The sequence below is a fragment of the Neophocaena asiaeorientalis genome, unplaced genomic scaffold, assembly GCF_003031525.2.
Source record: "Neophocaena asiaeorientalis asiaeorientalis breed wild unplaced genomic scaffold, Neophocaena_asiaeorientalis_V1.1 scaffold77, whole genome shotgun sequence".
In the NCBI taxonomy this organism is placed as follows: Eukaryota; Metazoa; Chordata; class Mammalia; order Artiodactyla; family Phocoenidae; genus Neophocaena; species Neophocaena asiaeorientalis.
The window spans coordinates 4,580,439-4,601,503 of record NW_020174645.1 but is presented as its reverse complement, the minus strand read 5'-3'; positions in this window follow the sequence as shown (position 1 = coordinate 4,601,503).

The following is a 21,065-nucleotide window of genomic DNA, read 5'->3' as shown; positions in this document are numbered from 1 at the left end:
AGGCAGTGGAGTTGAAGGGGGAGGGAGGAGGTGGGGAAGCCTCATTCTGGGAGCCGGAGTTTCCATTCGTCCTTGGACGGAAGGACCTGTGCATTCAGTGGGTGTGTATGTATGTGCGTGTACGTGTATGAGCGTGTATGCTCATGCGTGCGTAGGTGTGCATGTGTGCGCACGCGTGTGTATTCAGTGTGCACCGCTTGTGTGCAAGTGTGTCCGCACTGTGCGTGCGTGAGCACGTGTGTATGCACGCACGTGCACTCCTGTGTGTGCGTGCTCATGTGTGCAGCGCACACACGTGTGTGCCTTCAGTGTGTGTGGTTGTGTGTGCACTGCTTGAATGCATGTGTGGTGTGCACTCCTGTGTGTGCATGTGTGTGCGTGTCTGCGTGTTGGGCGTGTTGCTGAGGTAGAGCCGACTTGGGGAGCAGCCGTGTGGAGTGATGGGAGAGAAGCGTGGTGGACCCAGGGAGTTCAGCCACAGAAAAGAAAGTTGATAACCAAAGAATTTTGTCTGGATTCTTACGGGGCGGGGCAAGAAAAGCACCCCATGCTGTGGACTCTACCTTCCTAATATAAAACAGAGACCTAGGGGTCCAGTTTCATAGCCAGTGGGCTGGACCAACGCCTATGCAAGATACGGCTTTCGCAGAAACTAAAGTCATAAAGAAACATAGAATGATTCTCCCCTTTCTATCCCGAGTCTCCAAGCCCCATGGTGTGGTGTGGCCTCTCATTCCTTGGCAAAGTCGACCCTGGTGGACAGCTCCTGGCCATTCAGGCTAATGTCAGATTCAGAATGAGCCTCGATGGCTGATAAGCCTTATTTGCTCTGTTTGTCTAGACCCCACTTAAGAATCCTTTGGGAAGATAGTTTGTGAGAGATTGGGGAAATTTGAATATGGACTGGGTATTAGATGCTATTAGGGAATTATTAATTTAGTTACATATGATAAAGGAACTGCAGATGTGTGGGAGAATCCTCTTCTTTCTTCTTAGAGATACATGCCACAGTATTAAGGTGAAGTGCCATGTAATTTATCTGTAATTTACTTTAAAACGGTTTAGCCAGAGAGAGAGGCAGAATATAGAAAGCAAAATGTTAACAACTGTTGACTCTCGGTAGTAGATGTATTTCTGGTTTTCTCTGTGCTTGAAAATGTTCACGGTAAAAAAATATTTTTAATGCTTTGGGGGGAAACGGCTTAAAAAATAAATCTAACAGGTTGCATGAAAAAAATCCTTTGGGGTTTTCTAAAGTAGAGCCTCAAGATCATAGAAGCTTCTGCTATCTCCTGGCGCCAGCCTGGCATTGAGGCAGGTAGCAGAAGATCAGCTTTGGGAACTAGATTGGGCATCTGGGGCCAGCGTGGACAGCAAGCACGGCCTTGCCTCCTGATCTCTTTTGCCTAAACACCTCCAAAATGTTGGGTTGGCGTGAGCTAGGATGATTGTTGACCTTGAAATTCAACACAGGCCATAGTGTGCTCCATACGTCCAGAAACCATTTCTCCTTAGACTACAATATCACTCTGCTTTGGAAGTTTGATCTTCCCCAGGAAGCCCGATCCCCGATGGAATTCACTGGAGGAAGAGGCTGCCTTTTATCAGTCTTGACCTGGCCAAGTCCAAACATAATGCTGGCAATGAACTTGCTGTGGGCCAGGGAGACAAGCAGCATCACATTCAACCCCACCCCAGCCCTATGAGGTTGGCGCCATTATAACCCCCACTTTACAGATGGGAAAACTGAGGCCCCGAGAGAGCATTTACTTATGTGAAGTCATATGGACAGGTGGAGCTGGCATTCACCTGTGGGATCTGGTCTGTGGGATCCAGAACCAGCCCTCTTACTGCCAAAAATGTATGGTGGCCGTCATGGCAGAATCCACGCAGTGTCTATGGCTTAATTGCCATGGAATACTTGTGTCATTTCTCATTGGACTTTCTTATAATACAGTTTCCTTGAGAGCTGGAACAGCATCTTCTCCACAAAGCAGTCTGTGCCTTCGGGCTCCTGTCTGCCCTATTTGGTGCCCCTCCTTTTCCCCCCAGACACAGGAAAAGGAATTAAATCTCCAGCAAGTTCGAGAAACTCCTCTTTATCAGATACACACCTTCCTCTCACGAAGGCAAGCCCTCTACTTGCTCTTCTGTCACTTTTTCTCCATCTTAAGGCTTCCATGGTTATTTCTTTAATCTGCTCTTGCTTGGATAAAAGTGTTCTGAGGGTGTGCACATATGCTGGGGTAACAGGCGTGGAGTACATAAATGTGCTTTGTTGGAGGCCCCAAGCCCCCCCCCCAGGAATGGCTCGGGATCTCCCCTGCAATCTTGCGGACTCCCACGTGCCCCAGAACATATACATGTGCAATCAATACATTTTAATTCATCTCCCAAGACCTAGTACTTTGCATACAAGCAGGCTTTCAAAAAGTATCTGTTGAAGCAACACCTATTGTTATAATGCCTGACAGTAGAAAGAATCATCAAGGCAGTGTCTCAGACGCCACCCTGGAGACAGCATGAAACTCTGAGACCATCTGTCGGGCTTCTGGAAGGGCCAGAAAAAAAAAGCCAACAATTTTCCTGAAATAGTACAAACAGGATTTCCTGGAGGGAGCCAAGCCGGGGAGCAGGCTGCATTTTGGAAATGGAAAATGCAGCCTTGCTTGCCATTTGGGGCTGACTGGGTTGATTTGTGCCGGCAGCCGTGGAGACTTCCCATGTCCTGTGTGGCTCCCGGTCATTCAGCGATGACCTCTGAGTGGGTGGACACAGGAAAACTGATGGACAGTTCATCCACCTAAAACGGCCTGGATGTGAATATCGATAAAATTGTCCTTTACCGCAGATCTGCCTGCGTCTGCCTCGGTCCCTCGTGCCTCTCTGCAGCCCCGGCAGAAATGAGGTTACACAGCTGGGGTTCAAATCCAGGCTCTTCCAGTTACCAGACTGTGACCTGGTGTGAAGTACCCCTTCTGTGTCTCAATTTTGTCCTCTGTGTAATGGCGGTTAGAGTAGCGTCTGCCTCATAGGGCGGGTTGTTGAGGGGATGAATGGAGCTCATAAAAAGAGGCATTTAGGGGCTTCCCTGGTGGCGCAGTGGTCGAGTCCGCCTGCCGATGCAGAGGATGCGGGTTCGTGCCCCGGTGCGGGAGGATCCCACATGCCGCGGAGCGGCTGGGCCCGTGAGCCACGGCCGCTGGGCCTGCACGTCCGGAGCCTGTGCTCCGCAACGGGAGAGGCCACAGCAGTGAGAGGCCCGCGTACCGCAACAACAACAACAAAAAGAGGCATTTAAAGTAGTGGCACACTCCGTGTTTGCTGAACGCCAGCTGTTTGTATTTCCGCAGCCGCGCTATAGCTCCGGCTGCCCTCGGACTCGCTCCGCCCCCGTGGCTCCAGATGCAACTCCTCGCAGCGCCCGCCCTCCGCCTGCTGGTCCCTGAAGCCCTGGAGTCCGCTAACCACCCAGATCTAAGAGGCCAGTGTCTGAGCTTCCCGGGAGCTGCTGTAACAAATCAACATCGACTTGAGGGCTTATAACAGCAGAAATGTCTTCTGTCACAGTTCTGGAGGCCAGACGTCCAGAATCACGGCGTCAGCGGGGCGGTGCTCCTTCTGAAGGCTCCAGGGGAAGATCCTCTGTTGCCTTTTCAGGCTTCCAGTGGACCTGGGTGCCCCTTGGCCTGGGGCTGCATCCCTCCAGTCTCTGCCTCCGTCTGCACAGGACCTTCCCCTGCCCCCCTCTGTGTCCCCCTTGGTGTCTCCCTTCTCTCCTCTTCTTATAAGGACACTTGTCGTTGGATTTAGGGCCCACTTGGATAAATTAGGATCCCCACATCTCTAGATCCTACACTTAATCACATCTGCAAAGACGCTTTTTCCAAATAAGGTCACATCCACAGCCACATCTTTTGGGGAGGCCACCGTTCAACCCACTACGGCCATCAACTTCCATCTCAGGAATGTCGTTGGAACTCGTCACCTTCTCTCCACCCCAGTGGACGCCAGTTCAGACCTGATCGTCTCTGTCTGAGCCTCTCAGAAGTTCCCCACTTTCTCATCCTGCCTCTAGTCTCTTTCCTTCCAAGCCATCTTCCAAATTTTGGAAGCTGTGTTTCAGTATGGCAGCCACTAGCCACATGTGAGGATCGGGCACTTGAAATGTGTCTAGTTGGACTTGAGTTGTGCTATAAGTGTAAAGGACACATTCATTTCATAAACTTAGTATGAAAAAAAATTGTAAAATACCCAATAATATTTTCTGTATAGATCATATATTGAAGGTGATGATATTTTGGGTACATTAGGGTAAATAAGATACATAATTAAAATGAATTACGCCTGTTTCATTTTAGCATTTTTTAACATGACTAGAAAATTTACAATGATAAATATGGCTTGCCCTATATACCTATTGGACAGTACTGGTCTGAAGTGTATCAGTCTCTGACTGTCCATCCATCTGTATCAGTTATGTATGCCTATGTAATAGGCCATTCCCACAACTTAGTGGCTTAAAATAACAAATTTCTTGTGCTTTGGGGGGTTGGCTCAGAGATTCCCTGTTGGTTTTACTTGGGTTCACTCAAGTGCATTCAGCTAGACGATCTGCTGGGCGGGAAGGTCCAAGATGGCCTCCCTCATGGGTCTCACAGGTAGCTGGCACTGGCCTTGGGTCTCCATCATGTGGCCTCCCGTCTTCCAGTTGGCTAGACTGACTTCCTTGCCTGGTGCTCCTAGAGGAGCGTTCCAAGTAGACAGGAAGCTGCAGAGACTCTTAGGGCCTAGGCTCCAATATGGCATTACTTCCACCAGATCCTGCTGGTTAAAACACGTCCCATGTCCAGCTCAGATTCAAGGGGGTGGCGAAGTAGACTCTGCCTCTGGGAAGGAGGAGGGACAAAGTGACATTGCAAACACCGCAAAGGGGCGTGTGCCCTGAGAGGCGAAGAATCTGCGGCCACTGAACAATTTACTGCCTGGTCTGTGGCGTCGCTGTCCACACAGGATCCAGCCCATGCTCTCTGCGTGGCACAGGAATCGCAAGCTCCGGCCACTTTCAGCCAACATCTGCCCTGGCCTCTCTCCACCAGAACCTCAAAGGGCCATCTGGTCAACTACACGCACTGATACTTGCCGTATGTGAACAAGAGCTGAGCCCCCATGTCTGAGAACAAGAGCAGAGGGGTCCCTCTCCATTCCTCCTGCACACCCACCCACCCACACAGGGTCCAAAGCGTCCAACGTCCAGTTCCCATGATTCAGGCAGGCATGTTCATGGAGTTTTCTTTTCTAATTGCTTTACCCACACAAATGCACAGCACGCCCTGCTCCTCTCCCGGCTGCAGGGGAGCCCAGTCTCTTTCAGGGAGACGCAAAGACGTTTGATAAATGCCCACATTTGCAAATTTTCAGACAACAGTCCCTTCAGATTTGCTCTAGAATAAACACAGTGGTGGACTGGGTTTTCTTGGGTTGAGCAAAGCAAAGTTTGTTGCTTTTGAGTTGGCTTCAGGCTGTAAAGAAACACAAAGGGTCCAAAGTTCTGTCCCCGGGATTGAGGCACATTCTGGGGTTTTTCCCCCCTTCGGATCACTTTATCAACATGCCGCACGCACAGTTCCTGCTTTATTTTCTCAGGTGTCATGTAAACCTATCAGACTTCTAATAAGAAGGGAGCTGGCAGCCTTGCCTTAAAAAAGCACCCCCAACCCACCTTCACATACAGGGCTTTTCATAAGAGGATGAAGGTTATTGATGCAGCGTCCAGACAGACCAGCCGGCGAACACTTCCAACTCAAAACGTTAAAAAAAAAAATGACTTCTTTTTCTTGGATCAAGCTGGGCAAAGGAGGGGCTGAGGCGAGCTTTCAAGAAGATTTTAAGAACGAGCTGGCAGGATGTGGTGGTTTATTCTTCCAGGCAGAAGGACACACAGGAGAAGTAGTGTGATGGTGTGAAAGGGCCAAGACGAGGAGGGGTGAAATCTGGGGCTGGGTTTCAGAGCAAGGGAGAGGGAGGGGCCTGACGGCTGGGGGTGGGGCTCAGGGAGGCGAGATGGCACAAAGGAGATGAAACAGGATCCAGAATCAGAATCAGAATATTCACAGCCTCATGGAGAAGGATGCCACCCAGTACACAGGGGCAGCAGAAGCAGCAAGGGCTGCGGGTGGCAAGCTTCCTAGTAACAAGAGGATGAGATGATCCATAGTTTCCACAGGAGGATATGATGGCTTGTTTGAATCATTTCACAGGTTGATCAGGGGTGAAATCCATCAGGTTGAGGACCAGCTGGCTGGGTGGGGAGTGTATCTGGTTAAGAGCAGGGACACGCAGGGCTTTGGGGCTCTGTGAGGTTCAAAGATGTCAAGGAAGCACTTGAAAATTTAGGTCTTACAAACACTGTCAGCAAACTTTTTTCAGTAAAGGGGCAGCAAATAAATATTTTAGACTTTGAGAACTGAGAGGCACAATCTAGGATAAAATGCAGGTTCTTATATAATAAGAGATAGAACACATTTCCACAAATTTTTTATTGATAGAATTTAAAAAATAATCATCACAATTGAATACAATGTTTTATGATAACAAATCTACGAATGAGAAGGATGGAGTTCCTTTGGGGGGAGGGATAACATTTTGTCCAATTGGAGTACAAAATCAGTGTTCCCTGTCATCAGATTGATGGCAAATGTTCATCTGTAAATTCCGTCTTTAGCTCACGGGCCACACAAAACAGGCAGTGGGGCAGGCAGGCTGGATTTGTCCTGTGGGCTGTGTTTGCTGACCTCTCAGATAAATCTTTACCCTATGCTGGGTGCTGCATTAGGCTACGGATGGATGAGGCAGGAGCTCTGTCCTCAGGGTGCTCACAGTCTGATTAATGGGATAGACTCACAAGTAAAGAGCAGGGACAAATCAACATGCACAGTACTATAATGCAAATGCATTGGCAACTCTGCTTAGGGGATCCTAGTGCTTCTTGGTGATATCAAAGAAGGCTTTCCAGAAGAGGTGACGTTTGATGAGGGGAAGGCATGCACCCAAGACAAAGTGGGGGAAGGGAATCTAGGCAAGGGGCTGTCTTGTGCAAATGTGAGGCTGACCCACCTGGGGACCTCTGGGTGTCCAGAGAAACCACAGTCTCTGTGGGGAAGTGGAATGAGGGCAGGAACGGTAGGAAGGGCCTCTTGTAGGGGGGCCTTAGGGATGCACTGGTGTTTGTATCCCATTGGTGATCCACACCTGTGCCTTAGCGAGTACACACTCACAGCTGTGAGAAAGCCAGACTGCGAGGATTGAAGACAGAGGGATGTTTCTACAATAACCCAGGGAGAAATGAGGAAGCCTCGTCCCGAGGGGGGCGGTGAGAATGGAAAAAGAGGTGAGGTCAGTGAAGGTTTACAAAGTGTGACCAACAGGAGAAGTGTCGTTGAGGCTCTGAGGGCCTTGGAAGGGGCAGGTGAAAAGTCCGAAAAAGAAGAAACTGAAGCAGTGAGGGGGGCAGGGAGGCAGAGGTGATGGCCACCAGTGGGACACTCCAGAGCTGGGACAGGTCTGGATGCTGACCCAGTCAGGAACGTGGGCTCAAGAAGTAGATGCTGCAGCAGATCGGAAGAGAGAGAAAAAAGTCAAGGAAATTTGACCTGAGACTTTTAGGTGTTTGCTCACGTGTAACAGAGAGCTGACGTAGCCCAGCACAGTGGAAGGAGTTGGAGGTGGGACACATTCTAGGCCAGGTACTGAGCTTATTTTAGCTCTCCTGTTGTCTACTGCTGCGTAACAAACATCCCCAAGTTTGGTTGCTAAAAACAATTTGCTGTTGCCTTCACCGTTCTGTGAGTCGCCTGGGCTCACTTGGGACACACGTCCCCAGGTATTCATGTGGCTCCGTCCTTTGTCTCTGGGCTCAGATGTCACCCGGAGGGGGTTTACTCTGACCAGCTCCTCCCTGCCCTACCCTGTTCCGCCCCAGCCCTTAGCCTTGGCACTGCAGTCTCATTTCTCCTGCCCCACGTTTTCTTGTTTCATTGCATTTCATCACCTTCTAACATGTAAGATATTTTTTTCATGAAGCAATTTTTATCTCCTTAGTTCTCCTCACTCCCAGGATAATAGCTCCCTGAGAACAGGGGTCTTTGTCCATTTCATTCATCGATGTGTTCCAATGCCTGGCACCCGGGCAGTGCCCAATAAACATTGGTTGAATGAATGAATAAATCCTCTTGGTTGCAGCCCACCTGTCACCTGATCAGAGAAGCTGTCTGTGGCCCTCCCACTGAAACTCTCTGGCATTTACATCCTTCTAATGAGATAATGAGGTATTTCATTGTGTCCTGAGAGGTACTTACTGCTATCTAATAATGATCCTGTTTGTTGACTTACTGGTTTACTGTCTGTTCCCCTTGCTGGAATGTGAGCGCCATGATGCCAGGAAACTTCAGGGTCTGTTCAACATCGGATCCCTAATACAGCGCCTGGCACATAACAGATGCACAATAAATACTTCCTGGAAGTTACTATTGAATGCTCTGTACTATCAGCCTGCCTCCCAATAAACCTGGAGACTATACTCTCAGCCACACCTAATACAGGGCCTTGTGTACACGGGCTCTTGGTCAATATTTGCTGAATGAATGGTATTTCTGTTTACCTACCTGGAGACGGAGCTGGGGTGCAAGGATGTCAGACTCTCAGCATGATGCGTCTTTCCGATCAAGGGAGGATGAAGGCAGGGATGTGAGGCACCCAGAGCCCCTCCTGCCTGGCCGTCCACAATGTTGCTCTTCACGTCTTTCAGATGCAGCCCTGTGCCAGCCCTTAGGAGCAGCTGGGCGGGGCCTTCCCACACGGCAGGACCCACAGTAGAGCCTTGTTTTCCTCTGTCCTCTGCCTGAACCCTGCCGGCTGGGCAAAGCCCTCCCCGGGGCCTGGCTCAGCTCTGTTGCAGAGACTTAGATGCCTGAGTCTGCTTTCTGTCTTGTGGCAGATTCGTGGGAAGTGACGTGTGGCTGGGAGTGGTTGGATCATCACAGCTCCCAGGACAATAGTCGTGTTTCCCTGAAGATACTGCTCCACACACCAGTTATACCCAGTTCCCTACAGAACCTGCTCATGTGCTCTAAACACTCCCCTTTTCATCTGAAAGAAGTGTGACTCAGTGTTTAGCATTCAGCTAAGAAGCCACCTCCTCCAGGAAGTTGTCCCTGAATGCCTTCCACTAACCTGCATTAAATGCCTCTTTTATGACTTCTCAGGGCTTGCACTTGTCTAGTGGTCGTGTTCCACTGGATTATGAGTTCCTCCAGACAGAGCCTGGGATCTCCAGCCCCTGGTACAGCAGCCAGCATACGGCAGGCATGCAGTGATTGCAAGAATGAGTGAATGAGTGCGTGAAGCTCTTGTAGCAGCCATATTGGCGTATTTTGGGGGGGCCTTCATTTGCCAGTTTGTTCTATGAGGGCTGGTCGTATGGTTTTTTCTGGAATCCTTTAGCCCAGTGGTTCTCAGCTGGGGGTGATCTTTTTTACTCGCCAGGGGACGTTTGTCAATGTCTGGAAACGTTTTTGGTTGTCACAACTGGGGGCGGGGGGGGCATGTTACTGACATCTAGTGGGTGGAGGCCGGGATGCTGCCAAACATCCTCCAATGCACAGGACGACCCCCACCACAAAGAATCTCCCAGCCCAAAGTGTCAGTGACGCCGAGGTTGAGAAACTCCACCAGCCATTCTGTCCTTTCAATTCTGAGGTGCCCAGGTGAGACTGGTACCAAGAAATAGATGATATCACCAAAGTCCTGGGAGTAGGAAGGAAGGTGGCAAGGAAAGGCTGACTAATGCTTGTGCACATAGCTGGCTTATCCTTTTTGTGTATAACATTTCCAAGTAAACAAGCTGTATGTTACAGAACCCCCCCCACCCCCCACCTCTTACTTCCTAGAGTCGTTGTATCAGTTACACAGACTGTAACAACACTTTCCAAAACATCATGGTTTGAAACAACAGTCATTTGTTATAACTCGTGACTCTGTTGGTCAACTGGGCACTTCTGCTGATTTGGGCTGGGTTTAGCTGACCTCTGCTTATCTGTGGGCAGCTGATACACCAGCTGGGGGTTGGCTGGTTGAACTTGGCTTCAGTTGGGATGACGTGATTCAGTTTCATAGGTCTTTCTTCTTCCTGCAGGTTGATACCATCACTTCCACCGTGTCCCGTTGGCCAAAACAAGTCACATGGCTAAACTCAAATCAAAGGGAGAGGAAATAGACTCTACTTCTTGAGGGGAGAAGCTGCAAAGTGACTTTGCCAAGGGCTGTGGCTAGGGAGGTGTGGATAGGAAGAGCTGTTTTGTCCATTCCCACCCCAACTCCTAACTTCCCTAATTCTGCTAGCAGCTAGGGATGTGCTGAGCCACCCTTGAAAGTGGCACTTATATTTCCTCAAGCCTTTGATGTATTCTATTCAGTCATGACAAGTATGATTCAGGCCATCATGTAGACATCTTACCTCCTCCCTCCCCAGGTGAAGAATCCCACCTGAACACACACACAAGACATCTCCACCTGTCTGGCTGGACATAAGTCAACATATCCCAGAACGAAGTCATCAACTTTCCTAAACTTCAATTTCAGTTGATGGCATCACCAGCTACCTACCCAAGCCAGAAATATCAGAATTATCCAAAACCCTTCACTCTCCTCTAATCCCTACCCCCAATCCAGCCTATATCCAAGCTCTTCTAACTTTACCTCCAAAATATTTTTCTAACCTCCTTTCTAACACTGCTTCCATGTGGAAACCCTTCGGCCTCTCAGCTGGGCATAGCAGCAGCCTCTTATTTGTGTCCCCCCCTCTAGTCTTGTCCCCTTCCTCCCACACCCTGCATTAAATCAGTAAGCCCATCCTTTACGCCAGAGGGGCATGCATGTAAGACACACCCTGACAATATCACTTGGTAAGAAGTAAAGACTTTTATGATGTTACTTGGACTTATAACCAAGAATGTCTGCATCGTGTCCTTGGAGCCACCTCTCCTATCCATGGGTGTCGTGCCCTCGGGCTGCTATACACATAGGATATGGTATCAGAGAAGGAATTAACATCAGCTTTGTTGTTAGCTGAGTCAGTGCTTGTGATCAGATCAGCAGCTGCTACTCCCTTGGAGGGAGGGATGGAAGCGGGCCTGGTGTTAGGGGAGAGGCTGCAGTGGGCTCCTTGCCTATTTTAGCCCTCCATCTGCCACTTACAGAAAAATAGCCAAACTCTGTAGCCCTCTGTGCCAGTTACTTTTGCTACATAACAAACCACCCCAGGGAATTCCCTGGTGGTCCAGTGGTTAGGACTTGGTGCTTTCACTGCCGTGGCTCAGGTTCAATCCCTGGTCAGGGAACAGGGAACTAAGATCCTGCAAGCCGCTCGCTATGGCCAAAAAAAAAAAAAAAAAAAGGACCAAACCACCCTAAAGTTAGTGGTTCAAGGAATTAAAGGGAAGATAGCTTACCTCTACTCTATGACATCTGGGGCTCCAGCTTTGGGGGACTTAAAGTTTGGCAGTGACTTGATGACTCAGGTCTGAAATAACCTGAAGTCTTGTTCACTCATGCCTCTATGAGTTGGCGCTGCTTCAGCCAGCACTATGAACTGGGACACTTTTATGTAGCCTCTCCACGTGGCTGCCTGGGCTTCCTTACAGCATGACAGCTGGTTCCCAAGAGCGAGCATCCAAAGGAAGCCAAGTGGAAGGTGCATCCTTGACATAGCCTTGGAAGTAAGAAAGTATCACTTCCACCAATATAAGGACTCCTGATATTCAGCTGGGCATATGGCCATCTGAAATAAAAACTACATTTCCCAGCCTCTCTTGCAGTCAGATGTGGCCAAGTGATTAAGTTCTGGCCAATGAGATTCAAGTGGAAGAATTATGTGTAATTTTCAGGAAGTATCTTTCAAAGGAGAGGGCACTCCGATATTTGTTCTTTCCTTCTTGCTGGCTAGAATAAGGATATGATGGCTGGAGCTTAAGCAGTCATTTTGTATCTTGAGGCAGAAGTCCAGTGCAAAGAGTGGCAGAGAAACAAGATAGGAGTATAGGTCCTTGATATCAGGGGTAACTTAGCAATCCTAAATTACCTGACTGCAGATTTCTAGTATATGTTTATATCATGTAAGGTATTGTTATTTGGAATTTCTTTAACATAAATATCTTAGAGTGTAAAATTTGCAAGTTAACAGGGTAAACCGTTCTCTAATTAATCTTAATGCTATAAACTTGGCTTAGAGGTATATGCTTTAGCATTTGCACTTGCTGATGCTGCTTCTATGGGGAAAAAAAAAACAAAACACCTCTCCATCTTCTGGATCTCCTTATCAAGCACCCCAGAGAGTTACCTGAAGGGGGTAGGGTGGGTTTGGGGGCCCTGAAGAAGTCACCTGATTTGCTCTGAGCTAGGCTGGGGACGGAACAACTGTGTGCTGAGCTGAAGCCCTGCCTTCCTGGGGCTTTGCCCAGGCTGCTCTAGAGACGTCGGCCTCTGCCCTGCAAACAGAGACTGTCACCTTGTGTGACGTGGCCTGGTGCAGAATACACACCGCCCAGTGGGAAGTCCTCCGAGGTGGCACCAGAAATCTATCGACTTCAGCGACTTCTAAACCCAGGCCAGCCAGCTATCCCAAGTTCATTTCCGTCTCCTCCACAAATAAAGAAAGCTTCCGCCAGCTTCCCTCCTGTATATAACCAACCACGGATTCAGATCAATACTGCCATTTGCCTCTCAGGCCCCGGGAGAACACACAGAAAGTGGAAAGTCATATGCCTGGATTCGACTTTCTCTCGGGCTTAGGATCCAAGTGACCCTCTTGTCTACTTTACGCGGCTTTTCTGACCTTCTTATTCTTTTTCATTTTCAGAGGATAGTGAGGCTCTTGAGACCAACCACGGATAATTCAACAAGGGATGTTAAAAGGCTCTAAGAACCAGCAGTTGCTGCATTTATACTCAGTACCCACTTTCAACCAAACTCTGTGCATTTTCTGAGGCATTTCTTCTGGCCAAAGAACCGGGGACCGGTCTCACTTTTCCCCTTTGCGCCATCACCCACTATCCACGTTCCCTCAACCCACAAAGAAATGTTTTAGGCGAACATAGTTCTAGGTTGACATTTGGGATCTGAGCCTCATTTCCTTTGGCTTTGAATTCCTATTAACTCGTCCACGAAACCCGGAAAAGCAGGTCCAGTTAAAGAAAGATGTGGCTTTGTTCTTCCTCTAAGCATTGTTCTTCTTTCAAAGGAAATGAAAGGCAACCTCCATAAGGAAAATCAGAAAGATGCATGCAAAACAAGAATTTAACGCCACCAATATTCGGCTTTGGATACCATCCTCGTCACTTGGATATTTCAATTGTCTGTTTGAACTGAAGCTGGTGTACATTTTTAGAAATATTTAAAGCTTTTGTTTCCTCTCTCTCAATGGGTTTAAACGTCTTAAGCACTAATGAGTCCAACTTGGGGAATCCAGTGTTTATGAAGTCCAAATGACCATCCTCTATAACAGTAGCTCTAAGTAAAAATCTTTTTGATCCGTCAAAGCTGTTGGAAGGGAACTTAAAGGCATATTTTCATGGTTAAATTACTTGAAAGGGGAAGCATCTACAGCAGGAAAACAAATCCCCAAGTTAATAATTTTCCGACGTTCCTCTTTGCTATCTCAGGCCTGGGTATTTGCATTGAGCTGTGCGAATACAGGAACCACTAGCTACACGTGACTCTCTACATTTAAATTAAATAAAATGTGAAATTCAGTTCCTCGGTTGCACTGGCCATATTGCAAGGCCTCAAGAGCCATAGGGGGCAAGTGGCTACCATAGTGGACGGCACAGAGGTAGAATATTTCCATCACTGCAGAAAGTCCTATGGGTCAACACTGGTGTATAGACACTCCTCCCATAACCAATTTTTCCTCCCAATGATTTGGTGCTAATTGGATTCTTCTAGAACCTTCCATTCAAGATTAATTAAATCCCTTACCATGTAGGCTCTGGATCTTCATGCAATTGGGGCCACCTAAGGTGGCCGTGGAGGAATTTTACGTCATCCCACTGATAGATGGATCAAGGTGCGGCAAGTGTCGCTTCCCCGGCTGTCTAAATTTTAAGATCTACCTCCCAATAAAAAGTCTGTAAGTGAAAAAAAGGAGTGATACACACCAACATTTCAACTATGAATATCTCTGGAGGATAGTGTGGGAATCTTATTTTCTTCTTCATGCTCTTCTGGATTTTTCAATGTATGATTTCCATGTATCGCTTTTAAAATTAGAGAAAAACCGATAGCTCTGTTTTTAAAGGATGAAATAACCTATAAAATAATAAATCCATACTTTTTGAACAAATATATGAAGTCTTTTAACTCAAACAAGTGTTTTCCTTCAAAAGAATGACCTTGGATTTTTCTATGCTTATTCCAGCAACGGCTCTGCTATTAATATTATCTTTATAAATTCCTTTTCGAGGCAGCCTATAAATTACACATGAAAATCAATCTTATAGAGCTATACCTGCTTTAATAATGACATCATTAACAAGATAAATTACCACACTTATTCACTACACTGAGCTCTGAATTACTTTAGGCTGTTTGCAAAAAACTGAGTCCACCTTCAAAAAGGTTGAAGATTTGTCAGACTCCCAAATTTTTCACAAGAATAGAGAAAGGGTTTTAAACATTGTTCCAAAAAACGGTGGGTGCCAAACATCTGTTTCTTTTCTTTCTCTTACCCCTTCACCTCTTTACTGTCTGTGGAGAATATAACCTTGTAAGAAAATGTCAAAATATTCACAGGCCCCCTTTTCCAGAAATAACTTTTCTCATTGTCTTCACTGGAAAGTTGTAATCTCTTCCCAATGGGTCAACAGTTCCAGGGAACCTTCTCTGTGTGCATCAAACTCGCGTCCGCCAAGTGGAATACAAAATGAGCTGCTTAAGTGGGGATTGAACAACAGACCTCAATCAGGGGCAGAGGATGCAAAGAAACAGAGATGCTTTCCTGTCTGGGCCCACGCGCGCGCACGCGCGCACACACACACACACACACACACACACACACACACACACACAGCGGGATACACAGGAGCAGCCTGAGAATATTAGCTTGGAAGGAGCCCCAAGCTACTTGGGTCCCTGGATTGGAGGAAACGGATCTCTCCTATTTGTACCTTTTGGTTTGAGATCTACTAAATCATTTAATTTCTGTCCCAAAGGAGTATTTATCAGCAACTTTTGACCCTATCCAACAGATAAAAACATTCAGATTATCCCTTGTGCCAAAACCTTATCCACACCCAGGGATTTTATAAAACATTCAAAAACCTACGGACAGAATACAAGATCTGGTAAGAAAGTCCTATTTTCTTTGCCCTGGATTTTTGTCTTAGTTTGACCTGTCTTGTTATATCTATTTTTAATTGAAAACCAATATAATGATAATATTAATATAGAAGAGCCACAATAATCTGATCACCCTATATAAAACTAATTTTATTTGGGGACATTTTCTTTCACTCACTATGAAATAATAGTGTCCGTAACATTTTGTATTCATACTTTTTAAAACTATTCATACATTTTTAACTTGGCATAGCAAACATTTTCCCTTGTTTCCACATGGTCTTCAAAGTGACCTTGTATGGCTCCGTAATATTTCACCATGATGCTAGAACATGAATTATGAAACTATCCTTCTCATGCAGATGGTTTCCAAGTTTTTACTTTATAGAGGATGCTGCACTGAACATATTTTTTTCTGTTGCACAAATTGAGCCTTTGTGGGTAATTTTTATATAAGAACAATGAACTCTCAAAAGAGGGTCTAATTCTTGTTTATATGGTATATGTTTGGCAAGTCTGTAAGTTCTGTGCAGCTGATTTATTGTTTATTTCCTTTATCTATGCATGAACTTGAAGATCTTTAAACATACTCCCTTTTATTAATTTGTCCCTGTGTTACTACTAGTTTTTATTCTATTCATTTTATGCTAACATTATTTAGTTGATAGTTTATGAATCCTTATCTTGATTTCATTACAAACTATAACTTTTAATAATAACCAATTTTTATTTTGATAAATATTTTGCTTTATACATTACATTATTGAGTATTAATCCCTTTTCTTTTATATGAACTTGATTGAAAGTCATTTGCCATTATATTCTGCCTTTCTATTTGCTTTTTGTGTCTCTTGTGAACAACCTGTTTCAAACCCTATGCTTTTAATGAATGAATCTGGACTATTTACATTTATTGTCATAATGGTTTTTCTTTTCTTGTTGATTAATTGATTTTGTTTTCTCTTTGTTGGCTTCTTCAGTCTCACATTCTTAGAATGATTTTTACTTGTGAACTTTCTGTTTTCAAAAATAGTATGTTTATATGGCAAATACCTGCATTTGAACATCACCCATAAGAAGTAGGCTCTTTTTTGTTCTCAGCTTTTCCCATTGTTGGTTTAGGATTTGGCTTTTTTTGAGTCTAAGTCAGTTATGACTCATCCATCCACCTCTCGACCTCCAAAATGTTCTTGCTGTTCCCTCCTCCCCTCCTTGAAGGTTTAAGACTCTAAAAAACCAAAACCAACACCAAAACCAAAAAACTGCCTTTCTAGTAATTTTAGTGCGGTTTTGGGAGGGAACAAAGTTAGATGTATATGTTCCATCAACCATCTTAACCCCAAAATGCTCCATCCCAGTTTACATTATTCTGTCTAAACTACTCTGGTCTTCATACATACTTTTCTAGCACAGCAAGAGTTTTAAAAATTCTTTTCCCCTTTCTTTAGTCCTTGGAGTTCTGACAATGTCTTCTCCACTGATGTCTCACGAAATGGTACTTAGGTGGTAAATTTTGTGAAAGTCTGCTAGGGTGAGAATATCCTTCTAATGCAGTCACATTTGAATAATGCAAGGCAGACCACTTTCTTAGCTATCATCCCTTTCTTTGTTTTTTTTTTTTCTTTAATGTTTTTGAAGATTGACTTCTGATTTGGTCATTGCAGCAGGAGGGTCCCCAGAAATATCCTGCTTTAGACATCTTTGAGAGAAATCTGTCTTTTCTACTTGGGAGTTTGAAGAACTTCCATCCTTTCTCCCGTTCTTATCTCTGTAAATTTCTTACTGAATCTTAGTCTGTGCTTTTAGGCTCTTCCATTTTATCAATTCTCTGCATCTTTGGTCTCATGTGTACTGTTTTCTGTAACGATTTGAATTTCTTTATTTTGGGAATTCTACCCTGGTCTGCTCCTTGCCCCGCTGCGATCATATCCTTGTTAATGCAGCAGTGGAAATTCTGTGCTCAGGGACTAGATTAGGTACGACACGTACAGCATTTAGAACAGTGCCTGGAACACAGTCAAAGATCCTGAAAGGATTATAATTCTTTCCTAAAACTGTTGGGTCTTCACTCTGGATGATCTCTGATTCATGGGTGGATTGACCTCTGGGCATTTTCTGGGTCCTTTCCCTTCTTTCTTTTCTTTTTTCTTTTACTAAAGAAACTTTTCATTAGGGCCAGCTTCCCCACCGCCCCCCACTCCCCAAATAGTCAGATTTCCTTGTAATCAATACGCTGATCCCACAAGACCAGTTCCACTAGGGCTTGAGTTGAATTCTTCCATATGCTAATCTGATGGAAGGTCATTGGAAGGTTTGGGGTTGGGAGGGGGTTTGCTGAGGTGCTGAATAGGCAGATCTAGGTCATCCTGAGATCTGGAAAGCCAACCATGTGGGAAAACTGGAGATCCCCTCTCCTCTCTTCTTTAATGCTGCTGCCGTTAAAGGTTTGGAGCCTGAGACAGGTGTTAGCAGAGACAGGATTCCGAGCAGGATAATTCTGGTTGTGAGGACGGAGAGGCAAGCCGGCTTGGCCACATTTCCCTCTTCCCCTTACCGCCCCGAGCTTTGTCAGAGAGACCAGTCCCCAGAGCTGAGGCTAATGTCCTTATCTTGTCACAACTTGATTCTCGCTTTTCCAACATGAATCCCATGTCACAAAGAGGGTTGACAACACCCATGCAACAGAACTACAAGTGAGCATAACCTTGTGTCGCTGGGATGGGTAGGATTGTTCTGGCTGAGCACGTTATTTTGATGCTTCTGCTAATTTGCCTCAGACAGCTGGGTGAAAGCCAGGGCTCCCAGGTGGAAGAACTGGGTTTGTGGGAGGTGTCTACTTTCATGTCATTTGCATACATTTCAACTCTGCACCTGGTACTCACTCAGTATCACTGCACCGATGTGCTAGGGGCTCCACACGTGTTTCTGGAAAGAAGGGAAGGAGGGGTTTTTTATTTCTCTGTTGTCTTCAGCTCCTCAAAACTCTTCAGCATATTTTATCTCATTGGATTGTTGCAAGAGGAAGGAGAAAGGATGATTTGTCACCAGCCTTATTTTATGGATAAGGAAACCAAGGTAGAATGGCTTGGTGATTTGTCCAGAGAAGCAAAATAACCAACACCAAAACCAACCAGGAAACCTGATGCCATTTATTGCAGATTGAAAATGGGAGCCTCGTCTATGCGGGGGAAATGTTCATGTTTTTTGAATGTGCTTTTACCTGTGTATCTCAGCTGCCCTCTTGCTAATTCTGTGGAGGAGGGGGCAGGTGTTGTCACCCTGCTTTGTCTTGGAGGGAACTCCAGGCCGCCATGTTGACCTGGGATACAGGCTCAGCTGGGCTCAGAACCCTCGGCTTCCCTGCCATGTGTAACAGAAGCTTGCATAGCTCATTAGTCTTGGTGCCAAAACAGAGACCGAGGACTTTCTCCACCAGAACTGCTGGAGGAAAAACACCCTCCCCCTTGGCTGGGGCTCCGTGCCTGCCCTTCACTCTTCCGTGGCAGGAGGGTGAGGAGGGCTCTGACTTCAAGCCAGCACCATTTCCTTCCCTTGGTTTACCCACAGCTCATGTAGGAGAATCTTGGTTTCTTCTCTATCCCTTCACTTCCTGCCTCTATGGCATTGATTCTCAAAGTATGGTCCAGGGAACCCTTGAGGGAACTCTTTTCTGGGGTCCGTGACGTCAATACCATTTTTGTAATAGTGCTGAGAGAATTGCCTGTGTTGCACTCATTCTCTTATGAGTGTGCAGTGGAGCCTTCCAGAGGCTGCACAACACATGCACGATTATCTAAGAAGGCTGCTTTCTCCTTCCAACATCCTATCCGTGTGGCAGGATCTTCTTCACGTATTTCAACCAAAGCAACGTATCGCAACAGATTAGATGCAAAGCAGAGGTAAGAATCCAGCTTTCTTTGGATTCAAGAAATTTAGATTTTCTTTGGGTAGAAAGAAATGAAAGACATTAAAGAAATGTAAAATTTGCAAAATGTAAACCAATGCCACCCTTCTCACTGCAGTTTTTGTTTTAGAAAAACTTATTTGTTCTGAAAAAAAAGTATTATTTGTGTCAACATGCAATAGATAGGTTATTGTTATTTTTACATGAATTAATACATAGGTTTCCTTTTAATTTCTCAATTTTAATTCTTACTACAGTGAGTTATCAACAGACACAGTGCACGTAGAAAACAAAAGCTCTTTGGGAATCCTCAGTACGTTTTAAGAATGTAAAGAGGCCCTGTGTATCACTGCCCTAGGGCTTCCATAATGGATTGCCACCAACTTGGCGGCTGAAAACAACAGAAGTTTATTCTCTTACAGTCTTGGAAGCCAGAAGTCCAAAATCAGTATCTCTGGGCCCAAATCGAGGTGTCAGCAGGGCCTTACTGTTGGCGAAGGCCCTAGTGGAGAATCCAGCTATGGTGGTCCCTGCTGTTCCTTGGCTTGTGGCCACATCACTCCCGGCTCCACCTCCATCTTTACAGGGCCTTCTCTTCTCTCTCTCAAATCTCCCCAGGCCTTTCTCTTATAAGAACAATTGTCACTGGATTTAGGGTCGACCTGGATAATCCAGCCTGATCTCATCCCAAGATCCTTAAATTAATTACATCTGCAGAGACCCTTTTTCCAAATAAGGTCGTATTCACAGGCTCCAGGGGTGTGGACGCTGACACACCTTTTGAGGGGCCGCTGTTCAACTCAGGACGCCCTCATCTGATCCTCATCCTCTCCCACCCTCCATTTGCTTTTTTAAAACACAGTCAGGGAGGGGCTTCCCTGGGGGCGAGTGGTTGAGAGTCCGCCTGCCGATGCAGGGGACGCGGGTTTGTGCCCCGGTCCGGGAAGATCCCACGTGACCGGAGCGGCTGGGCCCGTGAGCCACTGCCGCTGAGCCTGCGCGTCCGGAGCCTGTGCTCCGCAACGGGAGAGGCCACAGCAGTGAGAGGCCCGCGTACCGCCAAAAAAAAAGACAGTCAGGGATAAAGATCTCACACCCTTCATGGGATCAACAAGCAAGGATTCAGCTCCAGGCAAATGTACATTTTCCCCGTGCCCCTGCAGAATATATGTGATCCTTTAGCATCTACTATAACTCTGGCTTCCTTAGAATTTGTCTGAAAATACTCTTTTTTTTCTCCCCTCATTTCTGAAGCTGCGGTGGATGGTGACGTGAGAGGAGAAACCCTACTGTCTGTCTCACCCTCAGGAGCCTCCTTGGGCCACTTTGCCTCTAGGCGACATCTGACTTTCTCTTACTGAAGAACAAAGAAAGATGACCCAGAAGTTTCTCCAAATATCAAACTCTGTCCAAATGCAGTTAGAGTGGCTTAAGTAACGGAGGGTCAGAAACATATGGAATAGATTCCTTTTAAAATAAACATGGGTTTTAGGAATAGTGGATTGGAAAGAGACTCAGGGCAATGAGTTTTAGGTTCTTGCTAGGACCCAAAGTGTCAATCAGGATTAGAAGTAAAAATCAGCTGACTCCTTTCCCACTGTTCCATGGTGTAATTTATAGCACAAATTCTGGCATCGGCCTCCTTGGGTTCAAGTTCTAGTACTATTCTTTGCTAGCAGTGTGAGCGTGGGAATAGAACTGAACCTCTCTGGGTATCAGTCTCTTCATGTATATTGTGGGGAAAGGAATTATTACCTCCCTGTATCGCTCA